Genomic DNA, 19,019 nt, shown 5'->3' with positions numbered 1-19,019 from the left:
TGATTAATCTTGTTGGGTTAAATTCTACAATGTGTTCTTTAAACAAATCCAATATCCTTTCATGCTATATTCAACATTGAAGTATATACTTAATAGAATTCAATTAAACTAAAAAAAAAAAAATCTTAATATGTAAAATTATGTTATGTGGTGTAGATGGTAATAAAAATTAGCACTAGTAAATTTTGACCCATTTTTCGATGAAACTTGGTCAAAATTGCAACCAAATGGTGCATCACATTTTTGGTCGTTGAAATTTTGATGAACCCTCTAATTGGTCAGAATTTTGACCAAATGTTTGGTCAAAATAAGTTATATTTGGTATGAGCATTATTGGTGGCCATTAGTCAAACTTTTGACCAAACTTTGTCAAAATGGCCATCGAAGTGTGGTAAAAAATTTAACCAATTCTGGTCTATCAATGACCAGAATGCCATACTCATGACCAAAGAATTGGTCAAGCTTTCGACCAAACTTCATTGAAATGGCCACCAAAGTGTGGTCAAAATTTTGACCAATTATGGTCTATCAATGACCAAAATGCCATACTCACGACCAAAGTATTGGTTGAAATTTTGACCAATATTAGTCAAAATAGAGATCGAGTATTGGTTAACAGTTCAACCAATCTGGTCTATCAACAACCAGAATGTCATACTAATGACCAAAAAATTGGTTGAAAGTTCAACTAATTCTTGGTGGAAATGTAAACCAAGATTGGTTAAAATTTTGATCAATCTAATTTGTTAAAAAAAAATATAGCAGAGGTGAAACTCAAGCTGGCAGAGTAAAATACAACCCAGGATGAACATAGAATTAGGGATGGAAGAAGAAAATTTCTATTTGATGCTAAATTCACATGAGAATCTACCATCTTAGTACTTTATTTTCAATTTGTTACATCCATTCATCATATTTCTTGCATTACGCATTGTATCAAATGAAACGAGCAACAATGCACCTCAGTTTACTAACTTAAAGATCATATGACATGATTAAAAGTCATCTACTATGAAATATTTACATTTTAAGAAAAATATTCAATCCATCCATGACATTTATTGCATTTAGTCCTTGCAAAATAAGAGCAACAATATGTATATAACAATGACATTCCAATAACACAATTATGAATAAAGTGGATCTGTAATGATTTATAAATATTAATGGTGTACAAAATATATTTTATATATCAATTATCAAAGCAAAAAATTATCAAATGTAAGTGTCAAAGGTCTCCTATTTTTCAGAAGACATCAGTTTATATATCCAAACATTAGGTTCATATGACATTGTTTGCTACAATTGGGATTTGTCATTGAAATGAACAACAACCACTTGTGGCTCAAAATATTCAATTACATATGTGCATCTAACCATGTTTTGATGTACCTTCACATCTATGCATTGAAGATGAGGTGAAAGTTGGTTGTTGCCCTCTATCAAAAGACAAAATAACCACCTCATTGTACTTTGCCTTCCACCCTTCACTATGATTTCATCTAACATGTCATCATATGTACGGGTTGACTCAGAGAACATCTTCTTGTTTGCAACAAGTGATTCCTCCATATTGTGATTAATCAGCTGTTGTTCATGTAGTTGAAGACAATACTCCATATTTTTCTCCTTAAACTCTAAAGCAACCTATAAAGTTCTTTATTTTTCATCTCCAATTCAACATTGTACAACTTTAGGCACTTATTATCTACTTCACATGTAGCCAAATTCTCTAACAACAAAGACATATGTTTCTCTTGAAGTGAGCTATTGAAGCTATCATCCAGGGTAGGATCATCTAAGCCTACATTGTCATGACTATTTCCAAGCCCCACCATGCCACCAATATTTGATATGCCCAACAGAGATACTTCATCTGAACTCTATCATTACCTCCCAGTGGATGATTCATTCATGTTTCCATGCTTCCCAGAAGTAGCAAACTTTGATAATCCTATAGTTGTAGTCATGGGGATACTAGATGACAATTGATTAGGAGCTTCATTTTTGTAGACATCTTTATGACTACCCATCACTGCATCAACATATAATAACTATGCTTACAATCCAATAATGAAGTTTAATAAAAAAATCCCTTAGAAATAAAATGAAATTTGCATTTTGTGAATATAATGAATAGAGAATATGCCACAAAATAGTAGAATACCTGGTCAGTATTGTTCAGTGGAAGTAGGAGTATCCACTTAATATAGTGATAAGATCAAATCATCTCCAATTAAAAAAACATCCATCAAATTGAAGAAAAGTATTCAACAATTTATGATAGAAGTTACTATACATTTGAAATAACCATTGGATACATTATAAATTGAAATAATATGTTGATATGCATAGATTTATTTATTTGTTGTGTTTCAATGCCATTAGTTGGCCAGAAGACTAAAATAACACCTTTCAATTACTTGATTGACTAGATGGCTACCATGAGTCAGATGAACACCATTGCAATTCTAGTCTAGCTAGTTACAACGATCATCATTTAACAATTACAACAATAATCAAATACCATTTAGGATATTGAATTTCAATGAATAACATTAGAATAAGATATTCAATTAAAGAAATTAAGATTTGTAATATATATATATATATATATATATATATATATATATATATATATATATATATATATATATATATATATATATAAGTTTGTTCATGGAAATTTTGTATTGCCATATGAGTACAACTTGTTACTAAACATGACACTAACTTAATTACAAACATAAGAGGCCACATCAACTCTATACATGGAGATGTTTCTTTCACATGCTTCAGTCCCATGCATACTATCCAATAAAATGTCATGAGCATACAATGTTGTATTCAACCTATATCATATGAAAGAGGAGTCCAAAGCTTGAATGTGAGTAATGGAGGTCTTACATATCCCAATTTTTGCATCCTTATTTATTTCCTTGGAAATTTCTTCCAAATGTTCTGATAATATAATGAATATGATATGATAGGACAACATTAAAGCCCATGTTGAGGGATGAATATAAAGAACTGTAAACATTGATTAGTTAAAAACTTGAAATTTAATAACAAATAAATTGTATATAACACCTAGTTTTAATTACATTTATTCAAGAAAAAGTCATCATCTTAACAATCTTAGCTAGAACTAATTATGAAAACACTTCCTATGGTGGCCTATTAGTAGATGAATATAAATATATGTTATCAATATTTAATATTTAAGGGGATCACATGGTAGGAAAAACCTATCCTGGAGGTGGTAAATCTTTTAATGAAACCTTGGATGGAGCACTAATGGAATTTTTATACCCAACTTATTCCATGGGAAGTTTATCTATTTCCCCTTCAATCTACACATCATCAAGCTTATTTACCAAAAAGATCATCAACATGAATTTCAAAGAATCAAATTAAAATTGGATTAGTACAATTATGATGTCATGAGCTCCCTTTATATCATCTAGCCTAAAGGAATCATTTCACCATGCTTTTCCTGCACAGAGAACTGAAAATGCAAGTTCCTACTTAAGAAACTCTACTGTAGCCATTCAATGGCTCAATAATAAGCTTTCTATAGAGAAGAAGCAATAAATATTAGAAAGTTGAATTACAATAAAGAGGTTTCTTAGTACTGACATTCATAATTTACTTTGGGTTTTGCACATTTACCATATCAACATTCTCATAAGTTATATCCCTTGCTATGCCAGAACCCCCTTGTTATATTTTAAAAAGTTTATTAAAAAAGTATTTCAAATGAGGAACTCACATGGAAATAACAATGACTATCATGCTTCTTAAACTCCCGCTTTATAGAAGTTCTATGAATATATTTGATCAAACCTCAGCATAGAGAAATATTTGGTTATTTTTTTGAAAGCAATGTTTTTGCACCTGCCATGTCTTGATTCTTAATCCATTCATTGTTGATTTCAATTTTTAGTTCAACACATGAACCGAGTGGACATCTTCTTTCGAGCTTCCTCTTCCAAGACTTCCAATACTGCAAAAATAATCATGAAATGATACAAATAATATTCATTAACATTCACATACCAAAACATATTTAGACATATATAAAACTATAAATGATTTGAATTCATGTATATTACCTTATCCCGTGGCCTGGACCACGTGTGATACCATTAATTTTGATATTAGAAGACCTATCATCTATCTTGGTACAATCATCACCTGCATTGATCACATTTCCATGCATTTAGATATTCATCCATACACATAATAAATATCTCTCTTTATTTCCATTCACTTCTATTTAAAGTATTATATTCATAAGAATGAAAGAAAAAATCTCGTGTATTATTGGTAAAACTGTTTCATTCCCATAGGGTTTGGTAGCATTTGATTTAAATTATTTAGAAGTAACCTACAACATAACTATTTAAGGAAATGAAAAACTTGAGTCATATTTATATCTACATTCATTTCTATTATCTATATCTTTTGATAGTATTAGAGAATATAATTTATATGTCATAATATGATTAGAAAATTTGTGAACTAGAAAAGGATCTTTCTTTTCTTATAATTTGTTAGAATTTAATTTTTTAGTAATTGTAACAACCCAACACTATTCTTCCATTGTGTACATTTTTGGATAATAGATATCAACTTTTTGGATTGTAGCTAGAGAGAATTTATAAGTTATAAAATGTGTTTCATAGTGTTAATTAGAGAAAACGTATACAATCTAAAATTTTTGCTAACAAATCAACCTTTGAGATTCAAACACCTTCTTGCAAATGAAATCTTTTAGTTTATCTTGACCCATTCCATTACCCATTCTAGTAGTGCAACCTTTTATAACTATGTTTTTTGATATGAATGTATTAATTCCATTAGTGTTTGGGTTGTGTTCTAGTGCCTAAATTGTAATACCAATGATTTGGACATTGTCACAACCTATCAATGTCATATAAAATTGAGGACTGTTGATCACCCTCAATCCAATGAATGCACTCCTCCTCACATCATTGAATTGAATTTCCTATAGACATGTCAAGTTGTATGATATACATCAATATTCTAAAATTAAAAAGATGGTATAGATGTTCTTCAAATGTTAATCTACACTAACCGTTGGTCTGATTTTCTATTTCCCCCACCAATTATATCGTCTTCCATCAATTGTGCCCTTCCCTTTCAAAATAAAGTGTTGAAGATGTTGAAATTAAAACCACACATAATTGTTCTTCCAACTGCTAGGATTCTCGGGTGCAACAATCTTTCCATACATCTAGAAATACAAATAAATGAAAATTTGCATTGATTATTATCATCCAATTAGTATACAAGAGAAAAATTATGATCAACATTGAATATTACTAAAATATTAATTTTGAATAAAAAAAGTATTTTAAATTAAGGCAACAGTAGGTTTTACACCACCTAAATCTAAATGTATCAACTTACAAAATATAAATTATAATTAAGTTCAAAAATAAAACTATGCTAGAAAAAGGATAAAACTTTATAAAATCCACCACCCTAAAGACTAGAGACCAACACAAAACCCAAAAAATGAGTAAAAAAAGGCCAACAAAAAGCTAGAAACACAATAAAGTTAACATCAAAGTAGAACTAAGCCAATTTGTTAAGTAGTTTGACCACTTGAATCTTTGCTAATTCCAAATCATCCTTAGTATTCTTTGATACACCATTTGTTCTTGTTCAATTTTCCCCTCTTTTTTAACCACTTGAATAAGAGATAAGTTAACTATAACTATTTAATATTTTTAACCTAAAAATTAAGTGTTAACAAGTAATATTTAAGGCATTCCAAAGATTACTACTCATCTTACAACAAATACAATTGTTATATGCGATTTCAATGAGATTAATTTTAAGTATTATTACATCAAATGTTTATAAATATTTGATCTTATGTGAAAAATGAAGCCAGGTCGACAAGATCCTTGGAAACTCATATTGTTAACCAGAAATATCTTGTATGTGACACATTTAAAGTTGCACCAGACACTTTACAAGCCTCATTCCATGCACAAGCAAACACTTGTGAAAGTAATTAATATTTCAATAATATATGTGATCTTTTTAAGTTCCTTGTTAGTAAGATACAAGCTTTCTCTTGGTGAAAATGGAAACAATTAAGTAGGATCTAAGATTAGTAAGACATGAATAAATGAAAACCATAAAAAACATTGGTAATAATAACAAGAGAATAAATGATAACTAAGACCTTTGTATCATCATGTGCTCCACTACTCACTGCACCATAATTTTGTACATTAAAAGATCATTTATTACTAGAAAAACTACCATATATGTCATCACTTTCTATCATGATTTAACTTTGATCTAACTACAATGATTAACTCTAATTTAACTCTAATTTAATGTTGACATTCATTCTAATTTAAGACTCTAAGAGACTGCCATCTTCATTCCAATTTAAGATACTAAGAAAGTAACATCTTCATTCTATTGAGATCTTGGTTTACCAATTTTTCTTCACAAATATAAGATACAAAGAGACCAATTTAACAATTGCTTGAAAGAGGATACTTGTTTGGTTTGTTTGGTATAGGACAATCTTTAAAATTTCTTGAAAGAGGATAATCATTAGGATTTATTGGTATAGTATAAGTTGGTGGCTTAGAGGGGGGGAATTTTTGGGTTGAGTGTGAATTGGAATTTGATCAATATCAGGGGATTCATAAACTCTATGAGGAGGAGACTTGTTATGCAAAAATGGTGGCCATACTAGGACATGAATATTTGAAATTGGTAATGGTAGATCAATGGGTAGAGGAAGAGAGCTGTATAGCTTTGGAAATGGAGGAGTATTGTCCATTGTGGCATTTGTGGGAGTTGCAAAGAAAATGCATACTGCAATCAAAGATACCAACAACTTGTGTAATGCATCCATTCTAACCTGAAAAAACAAGTTTTTTGATTTTCTTGTATACCCAAGTGGTATTTATAATGATTGTTAGGTGAAGAGGGGACTTGTTAGAATATTCTTTGACATTTCTTCATTGAAACGTGTTGGGCAGTTTGTTTTAACTCTTATTTTGCTATTCAAAAAAAGAGCTCTGTGGGTGCAACAAATCATATGTTTAAACCCATGATAAGTTTATATTTAGGATGTGTGATAGCCATAATTTATTGTGCATATGCGTCCTTTTCTGAGATAATTTTTGTAAGTTGTTTGCATGGTATCTGTTAGCTAACTTTGAGCATTCTTTTCACTTTTCTTTTACCATATGTAGCATTAGTGGCAATTATTTTCATTGGAAAATCTCAAAGTTGTGTTTGTGGTAAATACATTGAACATTGTAGGAATCTTAACAGAAATATATGACAAGTAGCTTATTCAAAGGCACTCTGCCTCTGTGTGGTCTTGGATAATCACTAACATAGGTTCTGTCATGTTAGGAGAGTAACATTTTTAATTATTTCTGAGTCATTTAAGCACCAAGAAAAATGATCAAATACATCTTTAAAATATATGATACATTTCTCTTTGGCATTTCCATTCCATATTACCAATTTATAATATACAGAGACTGTCATTTTCATTCTATTGAAATCCTAGTTTGATAGAGTTCCAAAAGTATTTAGGAAGGTCAATCTTCACACATTACTAATTTGCTATGACTTTTCAATTCTCAAGAGTTTCACTATCTTATTGTATTCTATAAGATGAAGTGACATGATGTAAAGATTAAAATTCATGTTAATAAGAGATTTCTCTCATGTAAAGACTGGATTTTCTATAATAATGTCATATAAGAAAACATCACAAAATGAGGAAAGAGTCATTTGAAAAGTCAGAGATTAACTGCAAAAAGTGTCAAAAACAATCATTTTTCTATTAAATTAGTGATACAATAAGCATGTAATTCAACCACTTGTGAAAACAACGTAGTCTAAAGTAATGTCGACCGGTGTAGAAGTATAAGCATGTACACCATAATTAACATGTGCTTGATACAACAAGAAGCTGACCAAATTCTCAAACTTCAATAATATCCAAAATTCTCAAACTTCAATAATATCCATACATCATGGTATATAATTGTCTAAGATTATTCATTAGATGTTAATCTTCACATAATACATCTAGAATACATAAATAGATACAATATTACAACATGAACAAAAATAAAAATTTGGCATACTTATAAACAAAGCATGTGGTTTAAACTCATTGTAGTTATAAATACATTGTATGGTGCTTTTGTTGTACTCACTACATCATTTTCACTGAAAATTGGAACTACATGCAACTCTAGCAAAGAACCTATAGTTTCATTCAATTTTTTTCTGAATTCTAAATTCTTGTATTCATTATTAGTTACAAGAAGTTTGGATGATGCAACATCTAGTTGCTATTGCAAGACATACTTTAATTTGGGTAACGTATTGAATTAAATTCTCTTTCCTATTTATCTCCTAAGAAAGTATATTGAGCATTACAAAATATGGAAATCATAAATAAGATTAAGGCTATTGTAAACTTGACTAATCAAACTATCATACAGAGCCATGAGACCACTTTTCCTAACAACAACACATGGTTTTCCATCAAGTTCCACTTGTGGTTTTTGAAGATCTACAAAACTATTTAATATTGTAGACATCAATGCCAATATAATAGAGTATTATCAAGTCATGGATATGAACATTATACAGGAAAGAAAAGCATACTGAACAAGGTCAACCATGCATTTCAACACACATTCAAACATTTGTCTGAACATGTAAGAAGAGTTACCGCACTATTGATCAAAACACTATTTCAACCAAGTAAATACACTTTGATTCATGTCATAAATAGTATCACTCTCTCTTGATAAGTTATCTAATCTTATTTGAATAAAAGAACCAAGATTTGGTTTTAAATTCTATGCACTATCTTTTGAGGTGATTGTAGAGCATTATGTACTTTGAACATATGATATTGTAATCTAGTTGATGGCATAAATTTGAATTCTACATTTTTTTCTAAATGACTTAAAAGCATGCTGTTTCATTCTATGAGCTAGTCAAATACATGATACATAAGGATGCATCTTGATTACAGTGAGCACAATATTTGGGGAGCTCAATGTTCAAGATATAATGGATCAATATAAAGCTTTACATGCAGAATCATCAAGTTTCATCTCAAATTAATGGAAATCAGCTGGGTATTCATCTTTCAATTCTATTCTTTACCAATAATACCTTGGAGAATTAAGATTCTACACATGAATTATGACATGTACAGAGTGGAATCATATTGTGTAACTAGACATTTTATATTCTAGGAAAGGAAAAAGAATGTCTCATGGAAATGGTAATCACAAAGTTATTAAATTTGATTTTTGGGTTGAATTCCCATATGATATTTCACGTCTTCTTCAAGGTCATTTTTTGAATGCAATTGGAAAGACAAATTTTGTGATAATTTACTATTCTAATAATTGATTGTCCCAGTATAATATTATGATTTTAAGGTTTTTATTTATGTTCTCAATGATGCTTCTCCTATCATATGCAAGAATGCCACAATATTTTAGCACTTCTAAATATAAAAAGAGAATTCTTGCAGCTACTATAGCCTATAAGTGGAACCACAATGGAAATAATTATATACTATGGTTTACTAATGGTAGAAATTGAAATATTAGTTTATATGTCAAAGAGTAATAGAAAAAATATCTCTCTACATATATGAGTTTTTAATATTTTTGTGTCATAATTCAATACTATTAGCCATGCACATTCAGTACCATTGAAGATTTTAGTAAATGTAAATAACCAAAATAGTTTTTGGTGCCAATGATGCAATATATTTTGCTCATGTAAAATCCAAACTATAATTTGTGAATGTGAAATGAATTACAAAACTAAGGGAAAGGTGGCACTGATGCACTTCTCATTGACAACATTGTGTCATGTTCTCCTATTGCCAATATAATCCCTTAAACTTCTATTATTTTTCCTGCCAACTCTTGTAATCTTCTTAATTATTTTTGTTTCAAGGATCTACTATCTTGGATACTAGGACAACCTAGGTCAGTTCTCTTGATACCCTTGGAAATTTTAAAATCACATCGATGGTGCATTTATGATAGGTAATAGAAATCATAATGAATGAGCACTAATTTTTTTAAAAATAGTGTAACTAGATTAAGCCATTAAAAAATATTTGATAGAAAGAAAAATTGAATTTTAGGGGGTAAATGAAAGAGTTACCTAGGCTTCAAGTTTCTTTCCAAAAGACTATCTGATGATGACGGTGTTAAGAGTTAAGATTAGATAGGGTAAAAGTGGAGAGGTAATTACATGTAGATGAAAAGAAGATTTTGAAATTGTTATTCTTCATTGTGAAAATGTAGTAGACCATTTTTATTGCTACAACACCTTTTGAAGAATTGCACATGATCATTACCTATATTTAGGTTCAACGAATAGTTATTCTGTGAAAGAATCATAGTGTTATCTCCATTAGATTCTTACATTGTCTTGGCCCATACCCTCCCTCATTCTAGTTCAAACCACTTTGTAGTTCAGCTGAATAGCATTGAGGATTCACTCCCAAAACAATGTCCTTTCAAGTTTGAAAAAATGTGGGTGAGGGATGAAAACTTAATGAATACAATAGAACAGTAGTCGAAGGAAGTAGAGGCATTGGGATCAAAATTATATTGCTTGGTAACTAAGCTAAAGATGATCAAGAATAAATTTCTACTTTGGTAATATTTTTGAAGCAAAAGAAATAATAGAGTAGGAAATTGAGTAGCCTAAAAGGATAGTGATTGATAAAGGAATGGACATGAAACTCTATCTCAAAGAAAAGAAACTATTAGCTAGTTAGGAATATATTCTTGGTATGTTAGTTTGAGCTTCACTTGGTTTCAAGAATACTTTAATATTCTCTACTTAACAAGGTTAACCATGTAAAGGTGGAATCTCATTTGGCCTCACCGTCCCCCTAACATCAAATCTAATTTCCCCACTATCATCTAATTGCATAATTCATTCATTCATTCATCCATTTAGGAACTATAACATTCAATCAATACAATCATATAACATTCATTAATATGATATAAAATTCATTAATACACAATAATAATCACGACTTCATTAACATGAAATAAAAATAAATATTAATACACAACATTCATAGATAATACTTAAAACAACATTCTTTCATTATCCAACAAAGTTTATCAAAGATCATTTAAAAAATCATTTCTTCTTTATGTTTTTCTTAGCTCTCTTAAGAAAAAGGTTGATAGGAGCATCGATATCTTCCTCATTCTCCTTCTCTTGTGGCACATGTAATGTCAAATTATGATTCCTCCTATTTTGAGGAGTAGGAGGCTGCTACACTAAAGGGGGCTCTGTTGCAAGAACAAGTAAATGGGCTAAATTGACATACTATTTTTCTTTTTTTAACTATTACAAGTAATAACTATGTTGTATTAACTAATACAACATAACATGCATTTTTCTTACCTAAAAATGCCACATTATGTACATTTACATTTTGATCCGCTACCACATCAACATGTTGAACACTTGGAACATGCTCCACTCCTTCACCATGATGTTCAACATGCTCTAAAATATTCAAAAAAAGGTTACACATCAAATTAGAATTGAAGATGTTAAATTGATTTCATAATTGCATAATTAATTTCCAATACTAAATTAATACCTCCACCACTATGATGCACATCATGGCCTTCATCACATGCAAGTTCTGTGATAGGATATGAAGGTTGTAGTGAAATGGTATGTGCATTTTTATGAAGTCAATTTATGTTCGAAACTAACACCAAAAAAGAATTTTTTCAACCATTCAATTTGATTTGCTTTTCATTTGACCAACTCACTTGTGTCTCATTTGGTGCACCTGATTCTTGGGTATGGCTTATAGATTCTTGGCATAGGTGTGCAACCATGACTTTATAGCCTTCCTTCAAGACAATTTTTTTTTATCTTCATCTGTGAGCTCTACATTGAATTCTATGCCCTATATTTTTTGCTTAATATCTTCAGTTTCACATATATGATTTGATTAAACAAAATTGTTTACAACATTATATAAAAATGATAATATGAAATTCCATTGTTTCTACTTACAAGTTGAGACTAAAGATTCATATAGCCACTAGAGCCAAGTTTGTTGGCCAACCTTTTTTAGTCTCACTTTTGTAGCCATTGATGGTCCTATAGTCTATGAATAGTTTGAAACATGTTAGATTATATATTTACAAAGATCACTAATTAGTGCATGATTATATTCTTCTTAATACTATTATGACATACCTTCTTTTGCCTTGTTTTGGTTCATTTCCTTTATTATCACGTAGCCTTTTCTCTTTTGCATCTTCTATTATTTCATTCCACTCCATTAGTGGAATCATTGGAGGACAATCATACTTTGGGTTCTCCTTTAGACCCCTTCTATATTGGTCCCTCATAGCCTTTATATGTTTTGATGCTCTTTTGAGAAGTAGGGCAGTGTCAAAAATGTTTTTTCCAAAAGGGTCCTCAAAAGATGTAATGAGCTGATTTTTAATTTGGGATACTAGTCATTCCACCTTTAATAAAAATAAATTTTTTTAGATCAATAACATTAATATAGTACAATAAATGGAAGAAAAGAAAAATATGATAGCAATGATATGAAACTATATACCTTTTAAGTATGGTGGGTCCAAATAGCCTCAATGTCATATCAAAAAGATGATTATAGAAAACATTATTTCCTACAAAAAACATCATGCGATTATCAGTCCAAAATGAGTCATGTATAAGTGAACTATAATTACACTATAAATAACAACAATTTTGAAGTACTTGGAAGCTTTCGTAATTTTAATAGAAACATAGTTTTCTTGTCCAGCAATAATGTCCCTACAAATGAATTAATACTAGTCACATAGACCGCTCCAAGAAATGGGCCAACTTTAGTAGTAATGGTCTCTATTACTCTATTAGTTGAAGGTTTATCTATTACTGTACAAAATAGGTACACGAGTACAAAATCCACCCAAAAATAATAATAATGCATGATTAGCACATTACAAAATATAGCAAAACAAGGTTTTACCAGTTGTACTTGGAATAGTCGAGGATGTTTGCATGCCCCTTGTTTTCGACAATGCACTTGAATATATCAAAATGATGACTGAAGGAGGTGTCCAAACTTCATCATGAGTTGAAGAATACAATGTTGTTAGTAAAGATATTTGCAATGGATAAAGATCAAATGGGATACTAGCTAGAAGCATTTGAAAATGAAAGTTAAGTAGGGTATTGCTAAGATAATCCTCTCATCTTGTTTGCAAAATTCTCCATATTTGCCTCATTTTTTTTTAAATTTATAGTGTGGAGTTCAAGAAATGAAATGGTTTAGATTTTAGTGCAAATATTGGAATCCAAGGAGTTTGAGTCAATTATTTTCAAATGTCAAAAGATGGATTCACAAGTTATGTTGATGACTTAAATATTAGTTGTGCTTTGAAATAGTTCAAATATCCTATGGTTCATGTTAGATATATTTGGGTTATTGGTTGCATTAAATGAGCTACTTTTGGGTTTGGTACTTTTGGAGAGATCAACCATATTGATGGACATTACAAATGAAGTTAATAGATGACTTTTTTAGAATGTTTGCTTCTTGATGTCTTCTTACTTTTCATACTGGATATGGTATTTCCAACATGTAATCCTTTGTTGATGTTGCTTTTGCCACCAATATTTTAAATGGAAATTTGAACAATGAAGAGCATATATTGAAGGATGACTCTAGGGAGTTCATCACATTCCTATAAAATAAGTTGTTTATTCTTGGGCTTCCTAGAATGACATGCAAGTTCATTTTGGATTGATTAGGCCAATCCAATGGGCTGAAAATGACTTCTCACATGTTCAAGTAATGATTGGATCTTTGATTATGCACTTTTATTTTATGCATCTCAACAATGTTTTGTTGAATGAAAGATTTTTTTTCCAAAATATGATTGGATGTGACATTGATTATAAGGCTGTTATAACTTATAACAGTTTTGTAGAAGCAAAAACCATATCCATAACATCAGAAAATGTTTCAAATGGCTTAGATTTGACTTATCAAATGACAATGCATTTCTTGCAGCCATGAATGTCTAATTAAAAACTAGACTTTGTTGAGTAACTAGAATGTGCAAAGCATATTACAATGCCTATAAACACTATATCTAATCTAGTAGATTACCATTGATTTAACTAGTGTAATCTTACAGTTACATGGAACTATTAATAGTAAATAAGTTCTTAGTTGAATTTGATAGTCAAGCACAACCTAAACTAGTTCAAACAAAGCCCCAAGTATGGAATAACACTCAATCATAACTAAATCTGCCATAAATAAACTCAACGATGTAATGATAATGTAATTTTTAGTAATGTTGTAAATAGAAAGTGTTACTTACATGTAACTTGTGCACTACAACCTTTACCATGTTCACCACATGGTCTCACATGTGTCATAAATTGTTGTAGAAGAACAAAAAATTTTAGATCATGATCCATAAGATACTATAAAATATAAACATTATTAAACTTCTATTATTGCTTGAGATTAATCATTGCTTACCTTCAAAGATTTGACACTACGGATCAATTCTTCTTTTAGTTCCTCTGTCTCCTCACTTGTGTCACTCTCAATGATAATGTTAAGAATTTCATCACTGTATCTTTCTATGAGTTTCTGGGCCATGAATATGGGGTTAGCACTAAGGGAGATGTCATCTAGAAATGATACCTATTTTTTAGATCATATTTGATCTACTATCATTTTAGCTTTTCCCTATCAATAAGTATCAAGTTGTGACATCAATATTAGTAAAATTTCATCAGAATAACGCTAAAGCCATAAAGAAAAGAACATAATAATATGACATTTATTTCTATATAATTTGAACAATTATAATAATTAAGGTTTACCTTCATTGAGGAAGGTGTAACAAATGGTGCATCCCCGCCTGTGGGTGGTGGTCTATCCATGTCTCCCTATGAAAAAGATTAGTAATTCGTAGCAATCAACAATGAAATTAAAGTAATAGACTTACAAAAATATATATTAATAAAACAATAGATTGTATATTGGAGTCAATATTAATTGGAGGCAATTAGTTTAAATGTTATAATTACCAGTCCCATGATAGGGTTTGTTTTTTCGTATCTACACAATTCAAATTGTAATCTATTAGAAACTCTTCCCCTACACTTATTGATTTTATCACACATACAAAAATACGATTTCCCTCACGTGCCTTGAATATACAATTTGACCACTTATTAGTTGACACAAGTCAAAAACTAGTTATAAATCCTACATTATTCCTTGTTGCTTTTGGCCTTCCATCAATATACATAGTAAACCTTTTAATTTGATCATTTTCTTTGCACTGTATATAATTTGGTGACAATGCATACCTACACATACTTTTTTTATATTGCACAATCCACATCCAATTGTTGTAATTGTAACAAGGTCCTACATACTTCATCAATTCAACAACTTTATTGTAATAGACCTTCATGCCATCCATAGAAAGTAGGCTCAAACCATGTAATGAAGATGGAGCTATGTGATATATCCTTTTATTAAAAGAAAAATCAGTGTCAACTAGAGGTAGTTCCTTGGGTACCATTCTTTTTGAAGATGTGTGTACCTTAAGGGAACCTTCCTATCACCTTCACTCTCATTATCATAAGAACATGACCCCCCCTCAATAAGAAAAAAATGCATACATTTATTGAATTTTCTTCTAGTCTTTTGACCTCTAGTTGATCTCCCTATTTTAGACCTACTAAATGTCTCACTTTTGTCTTTTATTCCACATTTTCCTCACTCGAGGAAGATAGATAAGACAAATACCTACTTGGTGATATGCGCAATCCATAAAATGAGAGACATACTAGGACCAAATTTGATGTTGATAGTAAAGAGAAGATATGCAAATTAAAAATTGTATCTATAGGGTCTATTGACTTATACCTGTTGATCCATGTGACTGTGCAAGATCCTGGTCAAAGGAATTGAATAGCCTGCATGAGTAAATCATTTATCTTAAGTTAGCCAAAAATGTGGTCTAATTAATGTGTATATCTACAAAAATTTTGAATGTGTTGTACTTAATGTTTATATCTACTCATCTGGTTTTGACAGAAAAAGTTGGTCACCTCACTCATCAAATTCACCCATATTACAATGAATGAAAAGTTGTCCACTTACAATGCTCTATATACTACAAATTACGTAGAAGACAAGAATTACAAGATGTATTCATCAAAATTATTGTATGTTTTATAATTTATTACCTTTACTTTATTTGTGGTAGCTATGCAATATCATTGTATATACTCCATGATAGTAGAGTTCAACACATAATAACTTAATTATAAAAACATACAAGTCAAACTCAATTCTATAAATAAATCATGACCCGATCATACTTGACATTGATTGTACCTCGATAGAAATTTCATTGGTCATCATATTCATACATGTCATCATCATCATCACCATCATCGTACTTGTCACTTTGATCATCATCGTCACCACCACATCTTTATTGCCATCATCATCATCTTCATCACCATTATCATGACCATCATCATCATAAAAATCATCATCATTGCCATCATCACCTTGATCATCACCATCTTCATTAGCATGATCATGATCATAATCATCACCATCATCATCATCATCACTAGAACCATCATCTTCTTCTTCATCATCATTGTGTAAAATTCATTCATGATCATCATTTACTTCATCTTTTGATTATTCAGTATCTTCTTCTTCCATCACATTAACCTTTACTGGCCTTCCTCCTGGATCATGTCTAATAACAAATGACCAACTTGATTTGTGTGGAAAGCTAAAGTAAAAAAACACTTTCTCACATTGGCTTGGAAGAACATAGAGCTCATCTCCAACTGGCTCAAATGACCTTGTAGTAATCATTGTAAATCCACTATCATGTTCAATAACAATCCTATTAGGATCATTTTGATTCAGTTGCAGCCTATACCATTTGATGACAAATAGAACTAATTTGAATGAATTAAATTTGCACTCAAGTATATCATTCAACATGCCATAATATCATTTTTCATATTTTTGAAGATGTATGTCATTTCTAGATGAAATATTGACTACAACAAAGAATGCACTTATCCTAGAATCACAAGTTTTCTTCATTTCATTTGAATTTTTAATGCAAAATTTATGACCATGGTAGTACATAATTTTGTGGTATTTGATCTATAATTATTCAAACATGTCAAGATATTGCATCGATATGAGTTGATATTAAACTTATGGGTCATGATTAGTAATCTTTTGCATACCTTTCTATCTCTTTAGCCATATACTAGATCAAGTACCATTGGCATACATTGGGATCTCTATTGTGATGAGATTCTTTAACAAATAATGCAATAACATCCCATGTTAATGAGAAGCCATTTTCTTGAGACGATTGAATCTATCATCTAATAAGATTGTTCGCAATATACAAATGTAGTGCATCCTACTCACAAACAACCATAAAGAAAATAACTAGACCAATTAGAAACAACTTATTTTGATAATCGATAAGAATTAAATTAGCTACAAAAAAAACTTATAATTATCTCTCAATCTCCTCAATCTACCTTTCCTTGTCAGATACTCCCCTTCGAATTTGTTAATAGAGTTGGGATCCCAAATGTGATCTACATGAATATTTGTTTCAAAATTTGGAAGATATTCACTAATGTACACCATGGTTTGGTATACCTTATATCTCTCTACCATAGAACCCTCATGACATGCTCTTTGTCAAACCAAGCCCTTCATAAATTTCAAGTGCTTCTCAACCATCCATATTGACCTAGTTTGCATAGGTCTACACAATTCAATCTCCTCAACTTGATGTATGAGGTAGTGTTCTTGAGTATTAAAAAATGGTGAAGGTAGAAGCTTTTACATTTCACACATAAGCTGTGGAATTTTTCTCTTCCAATATTTTATATCTTTTATATCAATTTCTTTAGATGATAAACACCTAAAAGAGATTCAACACAGAAGAATATATAAACGATATTTTAGATAAAATTATACAATAAATTACAGAAAAAGTAAAGTAAGTCATAAATATAATATATGTGCAATGAATCTATGAAATAACACTTTTAACCTCATTTATTTTTCAAGATCATATATAAAATTTTTAATACTATTGTCAAACTGGTGTGGGAGGATTAGAGGTAGGACATACTGCAATGATTAAAAAATGATCATTTCAATATATTATGAAATAACACAATAGGTAGTGCATGCAATTTTACAAATATATTGTAAATAGAGAACATGACTTACTTTGACGAAGGTATGCCAATCATGTGTTTTCAACCTTGGCCCAAAATCACCTTCTTTGATACAAGAGAGCTCATATTTGTAGCAAATCCTATGATTTTTTTTGTTTTTTTTTAATGACATCTTTTAATGCTCACTTTGTTTCTCCGTTAATAACCAAGGAAGGGCACTTTTATTTATGTAGTCTTTATTGCTATTTGATTCAATGAAATTTTTTAGTGCATGATTGAATTAATGAATGTCAGTACAAATTTTGACAATTTTTTCTCTATCACATCTTCCATCCAATATTTTCCATAATGTCTCTATTACATTCTTTCCAATATGCATAGCATCAAAAAAATACATGATTGAGAGATCCTTGTAGTACAATAACCTACAAATTGAGTAGGATAACTTTTTATTCCTCTAGGAAGTTGGTCATTGATGCCTTGATGATCTTCATGAGCATTAATTACATCATTACTAAATAAAATACAATATCAAAATATAAATTTCAAACTTCAAACCACAAACTAGACATTGCCCTACAATTCTAGTTGTTTGCCTCTCGCCCACCTTTTTCTAGCCATATTCTAGTAGGGGCCTTTTTCAAAGGCGGCTAATAAACTCT

At 30.3% G+C, this 19,019-nt stretch overlaps 1 pseudogene; it reads right to left on the bottom strand.

Annotated features, from left to right (window-relative positions):
- Positions 1-3,648: 3,648 nt before the first annotated feature.
- Positions 3,649-6,328, bottom strand: LOC149538903 (polygalacturonase-like; annotated as a pseudogene).
- Positions 6,329-19,019: the final 12,691 nt, after the last annotated feature.

This window comes from Cupressus sempervirens, chromosome 9 (assembly GCF_028749045.1).
Source record: "Cupressus sempervirens isolate cs-2001-9-10 chromosome 9, ASM2874904v1, whole genome shotgun sequence".
NCBI classification, from domain to species: Eukaryota; Viridiplantae; Streptophyta; class Pinopsida; order Cupressales; family Cupressaceae; genus Cupressus; species Cupressus sempervirens.
Note: the sequence above shows the minus strand (reverse complement) of the source record. Positions and strands in the feature narration are given on the sequence as shown.